We start from the raw sequence: 10,380 nt of genomic DNA, 5'->3' as shown, positions 1-10,380 counted from the left end.
GACCCTTGTGAGTAGAACCCAGGGCAGAGGCTGGTCCAGGCACCCCAGGACTGAACCTTCAGCTGATTTATGAAAAGACTGTGATGATCAAGATCTAGTCAGGAAAACCAAAACCACTCTAGTTTTCCATCACAGGGAATTTAATAGGGAGGATGGGCCACAGTGAGGATAAAAAGACTAAGAAGCCACACAGGGATGGTAAAGCCACCCAAATATGAGCAGCAGCAGGGGCTAGTTTCCCCTCCAGCAGCTGCAGGACACAGGGGGATGACGACATTACCAAAACCCAGAAGCCAGGGCCACCCAGCCCGAGCTAGAACCATAGCAGAGGTTGCCAGGAAAAGCTGAGACCGTGGTGTGAGGGGCCGTCCAGCTGGGACCTGAAGCAGCTGTCCAGATGCAGCCATGGCCAGAAAATGCCCTCCTCCACCCAGAGCAGAGAGAAAAGAAATGGCCTGACCTCTCCCTTCCTCTCATGCTCCAATCTCCTGCCAAACCTAGACAAACACCCATGGCAAGGATACCTGGGAAACACAGCTTGCAGGAGAAAGACGGGATGAATCTAAAAGCCAGGGGCAATGGCCAACTGAGGGACCACTGGAAAAACAGACACCCATAGTTCATGTGCCCCTCTCTGTTCTCCTTAGCATTTTATAGCATTCGGTTTTGTCCTTTTTCAGCTTCCGTCCTTCTAGACTGAAGAGTTTGTCCCCACGAGGCCATCTTCTGTGTCCATCCTATAGGCTCAATTAATTTTACAATTCTCCAAATACTTATTATGCATCAAATATGTGCCAGGCACTCTGCTGGGCAATGGGAGGAAGGGGATGCTGAAAGAAATAAGCTATCACTCTTGCTCTCAAAGTGCTCATGGTCAGAGGAACAGGGGTAACAGATAGTGCACAGCTCTCTATAACAAGAAGTAAATAATTTATGTGTGGCCAATGAAGGAGCTGTACCTGGGGACTTGGGAGAAAGCTTCCTACAAGAGATGACATCTGAACTGGAGTAGAGGAGGAGGAGTTTATCAAGTCGGAGAAAGCCTCCCAGATAGAGGGAGCAGTCTCCCCAAAGGCACCCAGTGGGTGGCAGAATGTAATGGTTCTGGAGACGCCGAGAAGGCAAAGCAGACACGGAGACCATGTGGGGAGAAAGATACAGACAAGGCCTGAAGCTTGGACCAGGGCTAAAGGACCTGGAGCACCACACAGCAATGGGGAGTCATGGAACGGGTTTATCGAAGGGTGTGATATGATGAGGTGCGAGTTCCAGAAAGGTCTCTCTGACTACCTACGTGGAGGATGTGTTGGAAGGGGTGGGATCAGAGGCAGGGAGAAGAGTTTGAGAGGCAATTACAGGGTAATACATGGAAGAAATGACGATGAGCAGAGGGGATGGAGAGGAGAACCAGGGGCAGGAAATGAGCTGTCTTAGGGTCAGAGAACTGTGAGGGAGGATGAGGGAGGCAGGTGCCTGATACACAGCCTGGCCGTTGAGCTTTGCAGTCTCTGTGCATTTCCAAGGTGGTGCTGAGATCAGAGCTGAGCCCAGAGCCCTGAGGATGTGCAAAGAAAGAGGCTGAGCCCAGAGCCCTGAGGATGTGCATGATGGTGCCAGCCTTAGGGACTCTCTTTGCTGCAGTTGTACGTTGGGCACTGACATCAGAGTTCCCTGAATCATACCAGAGCAAGGTTTGAGTCATTTTCCCAAATCACTCCCTGTATCCACCTCTTGGTTCATCTATTTTGATGGCTCTGAAATTTTATCTCTTTACCAACTGATTTCTGAGTTGGGGAGCAGAAACTTATGTTCCCCAGAGCCTGTTTGAGAGATTGAAATCTTGATCTTAGATTCACTCCCCTAGTTTCTCTTTTTTTCCCCCAGTTCTTCCCTCCCTCTTCCCTATCTTAGCCTTGTATTATATGATAGTCTGAGATACTAAGAAGCAATGTAGAAGAATCAAGAACTTTTTTTTAAGCCAATCCAGATGTGAGTAAACAAATACAAAGAAGAAATAAATGTAAACAGCAATCCTTCATCTCCTACTCCTCAGAAAATATCAACTGAGACATTTCATGGGGGTGAGTTTAGAGCCAGGTCCACATTTGCCATATCCTTGCACAGTCCTGCACGATGAGAAATTATGCACCTTTTATTGAGAGCTGACTTTGTGCCTGGAATTGTGCAGGACACTGAGCACTCAGAGGTGGATAAGGCCCACTCCCTGCCCCATAAATTCACACCCTAAGCCCCTGCAGTCTGGCCCCAGCTCGTCCCTCCAGCAACCTCTCATGCCACTTCCCACCACACATCCTTCAACAGTAATGACATGGAAGGGACTGGGATTGAGAACTAAAAACTCCATAGACCCAGATGAAGAATGAGGCATTTAACCCAAGTGGTTCTGTGCAGAGAGAACCATTTTTTTGGACCTAGGTCAGCAGGCTGTTTGGGGGCCATCACGGACACAGTAGGACTGTCAAGGAAGTACATAATTCAGTGAATACATACTACGAACAGGATTTGTGAAGTGTTGCAGCAAAGCCCTAGGAGAAAGGCAAGAAAGCAGAAGACCAATCCATCGAAGGAAGTCAGGGACTGGTAAGAACTCTGGACAGCTCCATGAAGGCCAGCTCTTGTCCCAACCTTCCTTCATTCCTTCGTTCAACACGTAGTGAACTTCTGCTTACATATAACTAATCCACTGCATTAGGTGGCAGTTATATGGTGCTGTGCAAAATGGACATAATCCCTGCCCTCAAAAAAGTTATAGTTATAGTGTAGGAAATAGGCAAGAACACATCAAGAATCAGTGGCCTCTCCCCTGCAGCCAGAGAGCTCCCTAGTCTAGGGGAAACTCTGCAGATGGGCTTTGGTCTGATTGTTCCAGGCCACACTTCCTTGAAAAGGGGGACTTGGGGCCGGGCGCGGTGGCTCACGCCTGTAATCCCAGCACTTTTGGGAGGCCGAGGCAGGCAGATCACGAAGTCAAGAGATCAAGACCATCCTGGCTAACACAGTGAAACCCCGTCTCTACTAAAAATACAAAAAATAATTAGCCGGGCGAGGTGGCGGGCACCTGTAGTCCCAGCTACACGGGAGGCTGAGGCAGGAGAATGGCATGAACCCAGGAGGCGGAGCTTGCAGTGAGCCGAGATCACGCCACTGCACTCCAGCCTGGGCGACAGAGCGAGACTCCGTCTCAAAAAAAAAAAAAAAAAAAAAAGAAATGTCCACCCTTTTTCTAGTACCCAGATATCTCTGTCTTGCCCTTTCTTGGCTTTTTCTCTTCTTCTCTATCATATGTACTTGTCAAACTGAAGCTTTAAGTATTTTCATTTCTCCACTCTTGGGAAAGGTTCCACCTGATCCATCTGCTGCCGTGGAGTGACCAATCCATCTCCTCTCCAGCCCCGGGTCCCTCACCTCGGTTCTTGCGCCTTTAACTCCACCAGGGCTTGGGGAGTCCCTTCACCCTTCTGCCATCCTGCAAAGGGATGTGAGAGCCACCAGGGGGTCAGCCTCTGGTCCACTTGGCCCTGGTTCTGGCTCCAACCAGGTCCCCTAAAACACATTATCACTGCTCCATAGTGGGGGGTGACTGCATGACAGACTTATTTCCCTTAATCTTCCTACACTGATCAATTGTTGAGTTCAGCCAAGCCTCTCAGGAAGGGTTTATATTTCCTATTGGCACCAGCTCTTGGCATAATAAATTGCTGGAGTTTACTAGCATCTGAATGTGTTTCAAACACTCTTCTTCCAAGTGTCAAGGCACAGAAGGTAATTAGCATCCTGGAAGTAGTGGCTACATGTGGGTTGTGGTCTCGCACCAAGCCTCCCACCCCACTCCACCAGGATTCAGAATTCCACTTCATGAGAACCAATGGAAGCATTGATTCAGCCAAGGATCCAGATCACCAAAATCCCCGAAAGGGAATCATACGGCAAATGGCTGCAGGAGGCAACACTGGTGCTTATAAGGGCCACCAATGGCTGGCTTGCAGGGAAACTGTGGCCAAGACAAGAGACCCTTGTGAGTAGAACCCAGGGCAGAGGCTGGTCCAGGCACCCCAGGACTGAACCTTCAGCTGATTTATGAAAAGACTGTGATGATCAAGATCTAGTCAGGAAAACCAAAACCACTCTAGTTTTCCATCACAGGGAATTTAATAGGGAGGATGGGCCACAGTGAGGATAAAAAGACTAAGAAGCCACACAGGGATGGTAAAGCCACCCAAATATGAGCAGCAGCAGGGGCTAGTTTCCCCTCCAGCAGCTGCAGGACACAGGGGGATGACGACATTACCAAAACCCAGAAGCCAGGGCCACCCAGCCCGAGCTAGAACCATAGCAGAGGTTGCCAGGAAAAGCTGAGACCGTGGTGTGAGGGGCCGTCCAGCTGGGACCTGAAGCAGCTGTCCAGATGCAGCCATGGCCAGAAAATGCCCTCCTCCACCCAGAGCAGAGAGAAAAGAAATGGCCTGACCTCTCCCTTCCTCTCATGCTCCAATCTCCTGCCAAACCTAGACAAACACCCATGGCAAGGATACCTGGGAAACACAGCTTGCAGGAGAAAGACGGGATGAATCTAAAAGCCAGGGGCAATGGCCAACTGAGGGACCACTGGAAAAACAGACACCCATAGTTCATGTGCCCCTCTCTGTTCTCCTTAGCATTTTATAGCATTCGGTTTTGTCCTTTTTCAGCTTCCGTCCTTCTAGACTGAAGAGTTTGTCCCCACGAGGCCATCTTCTGTGTCCATCCTATAGGCTCAATTAATTTTACAATTCTCCAAATACTTATTATGCATCAAATATGTGCCAGGCACTCTGCTGGGCAATGGGAGGAAGGGGATGCTGAAAGAAATAAGCTATCACTCTTGCTCTCAAAGTGCTCATGGTCAGAGGAACAGGGGTAACAGATAGTGCACAGCTCTCTATAACAAGAAGTAAATAATTTATGTGTGGCCAATGAAGGAGCTGTACCTGGGGACTTGGGAGAAAGCTTCCTACAAGAGATGACATCTGAACTGGAGTAGAGGAGGAGGAGTTTATCAAGTCGGAGAAAGCCTCCCAGATAGAGGGAGCAGTCTCCCCAAAGGCACCCAGTGGGTGGCAGAATGTAATGGTTCTGGAGACGCCGAGAAGGCAAAGCAGACACGGAGACCATGTGGGGAGAAAGATACAGACAAGGCCTGAAGCTTGGACCAGGGCTAAAGGACCTGGAGCACCACACAGCAATGGGGAGTCATGGAACGGGTTTATCGAAGGGTGTGATATGATGAGGTGCGAGTTCCAGAAAGGTCTCTCTGACTACCTACGTGGAGGATGTGTTGGAAGGGGTGGGATCAGAGGCAGGGAGAAGAGTTTGAGAGGCAATTACAGGGTAATACATGGAAGAAATGACGATGAGCAGAGGGGATGGAGAGGAGAACCAGGGGCAGGAAATGAGCTGTCTTAGGGTCAGAGAACTGTGAGGGAGGATGAGGGAGGCAGGTGCCTGATACACAGCCTGGCCGTTGAGCTTTGCAGTCTCTGTGCATTTCCAAGGTGGTGCTGAGATCAGAGCTGAGCCCAGAGCCCTGAGGATGTGCAAAGAAAGAGGCTGAGCCCAGAGCCCTGAGGATGTGCATGATGGTGCCAGCCTTAGGGACTCTCTTTGCTGCAGTTGTACGTTGGGCACTGACATCAGAGTTCCCTGAATCATACCAGAGCAAGGTTTGAGTCATTTTCCCAAATCACTCCCTGTATCCACCTCTTGGTTCATCTATTTTGATGGCTCTGAAATTTTATCTCTTTACCAACTGATTTCTGAGTTGGGGAGCAGAAACTTATGTTCCCCAGAGCCTGTTTGAGAGATTGAAATCTTGATCTTAGATTCACTCCCCTAGTTTCTCTTTTTTTCCCCCAGTTCTTCCCTCCCTCTTCCCTATCTTAGCCTTGTATTATATGATAGTCTGAGATACTAAGAAGCAATGTAGAAGAATCAAGAACTTTTTTTTAAGCCAATCCAGATGTGAGTAAACAAATACAAAGAAGAAATAAATGTAAACAGCAATCCTTCATCTCCTACTCCTCAGAAAATATCAACTGAGACATTTCATGGGGGTGAGTTTAGAGCCAGGTCCACATTTGCCATATCCTTGCACAGTCCTGCACGATGAGAAATTATGCACCTTTTATTGAGAGCTGACTTTGTGCCTGGAATTGTGCAGGACACTGAGCACTCAGAGGTGGATAAGGCCCACTCCCTGCCCCATAAATTCACACCCTAAGCCCCTGCAGTCTGGCCCCAGCTCGTCCCTCCAGCAACCTCTCATGCCACTTCCCACCACACATCCTTCAACAGTAATGACATGGAAGGGACTGGGATTGAGAACTAAAAACTCCATAGACCCAGATGAAGAATGAGGCATTTAACCCAAGTGGTTCTGTGCAGAGAGAACCATTTTTTTGGACCTAGGTCAGCAGGCTGTTTGGGGGCCATCACGGACACAGTAGGACTGTCAAGGAAGTACATAATTCAGTGAATACATACTACGAACAGGATTTGTGAAGTGTTGCAGCAAAGCCCTAGGAGAAAGGCAAGAAAGCAGAAGACCAATCCATCGAAGGAAGTCAGGGACTGGTAAGAACTCTGGACAGCTCCATGAAGGCCAGCTCTTGTCCCAACCTTCCTTCATTCCTTCGTTCAACACGTAGTGAACTTCTGCTTACATATAACTAATCCACTGCATTAGGTGGCAGTTATATGGTGCTGTGCAAAATGGACATAATCCCTGCCCTCAAAAAAGTTATAGTTATAGTGTAGGAAATAGGCAAGAACACATCAAGAATCAGTGGCCTCTCCCCTGCAGCCAGAGAGCTCCCTAGTCTAGGGGAAACTCTGCAGATGGGCTTTGGTCTGATTGTTCCAGGCCACACTTCCTTGAAAAGGGGGACTTGGGGCCGGGCGCGGTGGCTCACGCCTGTAATCCCAGCACTTTTGGGAGGCCGAGGCAGGCAGATCACGAAGTCAAGAGATCAAGACCATCCTGGCTAACACAGTGAAACCCCGTCTCTACTAAAAATACAAAAAATAATTAGCCGGGCGAGGTGGCGGGCACCTGTAGTCCCAGCTACACGGGAGGCTGAGGCAGGAGAATGGCATGAACCCAGGAGGCGGAGCTTGCAGTGAGCCGAGATCACGCCACTGCACTCCAGCCTGGGCGACAGAGCGAGACTCCGTCTCAAAAAAAAAAAAAAAAAAAAAAATCGAGACCATCCTGGCCAACATGGTGAAACCCTGTTTCCACTAAACTACAAAAATTAGCTGGGCGTGGTGGTATGTGCCTGTAGTCCCAGCTACTCGGGAGGCTGAGGCAGGAGAATCGCTTGAACCCAGGAGGCGGAGGTTGCAGTGAGCCGAGATCACGCCACTGCACTCCAGCCTGGCAACAGAGCAAGACTCTGTCTCAAAAACAAAAACAAAAACAAAAACAAAAACAAAAAAAAACACATCTGCCCAAGATCCATTGGGCAGCAGAGCCTCGTCCTCCAGTCTAAGGGAAAATTATCACAGGGCTGGGCACAGTGGCTCACACCTGTAATCCCAACACTTTTGTGAAACTAAGGTGGGAGGATTGCTTGAGCCTAGGAGTTCAAGACCAGCCTAGGCAACATAATGAGATCCTGTCTCTACAAAAAAGTTAAAAAAAAAAAAAAATGCCAGGTGCAGTGGCTCGTATCTGTAGTCCTTGGGGGGGCTAAGGTGAGAAGGTCACTTGAGCCTGGGAGGTCAAGGCTGCAGTAAGCCGTTATCGCACCACTGCACTCCAGCCTGGGTGACAGAGTAAGACCATGGCTCAAAAAAAAAAAAAAAAGTGATCACGGTGGGAGCCTAGGAGATCCTTAAGAGTCAGGAGAGGCATCCCATTAGTGGATCTGCTCATTGCACCTCAATCAGCACTGGATTCACAGAAAGGTTCCCCCTCTTGCTCCCAGAAGCAACCTTCCAGACTGCTTTTAATGCGTTCTCTCATGGTTGGGAGAAGCCCTGTTGAATTAGCTGTTTAATTATCGCCACCTACTGGCCTAAATTAAATTTTGTCACGAAAAGAGAGCCTGGAGTAATGGAGTTTAACGACCAGTTGACATCATGGATTTGTAGTTTTCCAGGGAGGCTAAGCAGGGCTGTCACAAGGGGCCTCGTTAATTCTCCGCAGTAAGCCCCAGACGGTTGAAAATTTAGTTTGTTCTTAAAGGCTTCTGGAAGGGAATTCCACGCTAACCTCCCCATCTCATTCCTACAACTTAGCATCCCTCACTGGGCAGAAGTCCTACCCCAGAGTTAATCCCAGTTCCTCCTGCTGCACTTAAAGCCCCTTTGCTTTGATTGTCACCGATGGTGCTGGATGTACTCAGCGGCCATCATCTGACCTCTGTATTTTCTAACTCAGAAACCTCCATAGGGAGGGGTAGGCGACAATCCACTTGAGGCAATGGACACAGATATGTTCCGAGAGGCTCGGGCTTCCCCCATGTGAGGGCCAAAGCCAGCGCGGAGTAAGCTGAAAGCAGCCTCGGGAGTGAGAGGAGGACAAGCCTGTTGGAGAGGGATGCGCCGGCCAGCCGGTCACTCCGGGAGAGCACGCCTCTCAGCACGTTAGTGCCATTGTGATGCATGGGAAGGAGGAGGCTTTGGAATCTTAGAGATCTGGTTCTCATCTGCAAAATAGGGGTGATAATTTTAATCTTAAAAAATAGTTGTGAGGATGAAATAAGCTGGCTTTACAAAGGGCCTGGTATGAAACAGGCCCCACTCAACAGACGTGTCATCTGCTCGTCTCCCCACTCCGAGGACTGTCATTAAGAAAACTCGATTCAGGCCAGGTGCGGTGGCTCATGCCTGTAAACCCAGCACTTTGGGAGGCCAAGGTGGGCGGATCACCTGAGGTCAGGAGTTCGAGACCAGCCTGGCCAACATAGTGAAACCCTGACTCTACTAAAAGTTTTTTAAAAAATTAAAAAATAACCTGGGTGTGGTGGCGCCTGCCTGTAATCCCAGCTACTTGGAAGGCTGAGTCACGAGAATCGCTTGAACCCAGGAGGGGTTCAAGATCGTGCCACTGCACTCCAACCTGTGGGATAGGGAAAGACTCTGTCTCAAAAAAAAGAAAGAAAGGAAGAAAGGAAGAAGGAAAGAAGTGAAAGAAGAGAGAGAGAGGGAAGGAAGGAAGGGAGGGAGGGAGGGAGGGAGGGGAAGGGAAGGAAGGAAAGGAAGGAAGGAAGGAAGGAAAGAGCTCAGTTCAACCGTTTTGTGTACTCACAGCACATATTGTTCTGGAGTGACTCAGTGGACAAATTTAGATACATATAAAGATACATGATAAAATTAAAATTTTATTACCTTAGTATGTACAGCAAGCAAAATTAAAACAAGAGTAGGGAGAAAATAAGGTGAAACTAGGAGTTAACATTGTAGACATATCATGTGCTTTAAGAGTGAACTTTGCATGTACATTTTTAAGAGATGGGCCAAACCTGTGACTTGAAAACCTCCCAGAAGGCAAATCAAAGATGCATGTGTCTAGTTGCTTGATGCCGTGGTCGAAAGACAAAAATAATGAGCTCTCAAGAGAGGCACATTTCTTTTTTCTTTCTTTTTTTTTTTTTTTGTTTTGTTTTGTTTTGTTTTGTTTTGTTTTTTGAGACAGATTCTAACTCTGTCGCCCAGGCTGGAGTGCAGTGGCGTGATCTCGGCTCACTGCAACCTCCACCTCCCGGGTTCACGCCATTCTCCTGCCTCAACCTCCCGAGTAGCTGGGACTACAGGCGCCCGCCAGCATACCTGGCTAATTTCTTTTTGTATTTTTAGTAGAGATGGGGTTTCATCATGTTAGCCAGGATGGTCTTGATCTCCTGACCTCATGATCTACCTGCCTCAGCCTCCCAAAGCGCTTGGTTTACAGGTGGGAAGCATATTTCTGAACCCAAAGTTTTACATGTGTGATCTCTTCAACCCAGAAATTCCTTTTCTAGGACTCTGTCCCTTGGAGGTACTCACATGTGTGTGACAAGATACACGTGTGTACAACATTGGTTATCACCGCGTGGTTGGTAACAGGAAAATGCAAATGAAAGCCAGCTAGATTTCCATCAAATTTGACTACTCAAATAAATTTTAGTAGATCCAAACTATGAAAAACTCAACAATTACAAAAAAGAAGAAAGAATGGCTTAGATCCATATTTACTAACATGGAGGGATCTGCAAAATATTTTTGAGGAAATAAATTTTGAGGAAATAAAAGAGGAAAAAAATTCACTCCTAAAAAACTTAGGTCCTATATATTTGACACATAGAAAAGTAACTGTGTTCGTGTAAAACTGTGTTTTTT

The sequence above is a fragment of the Chlorocebus sabaeus genome, chromosome 16, assembly GCF_047675955.1.
Source record: "Chlorocebus sabaeus isolate Y175 chromosome 16, mChlSab1.0.hap1, whole genome shotgun sequence".
Lineage (NCBI taxonomy): Eukaryota > Metazoa > Chordata > Mammalia > Primates > Cercopithecidae > Chlorocebus > Chlorocebus sabaeus.
The sequence above is the reverse complement of the archived record's forward strand: the minus strand, read 5'-3'. Positions refer to the sequence as shown.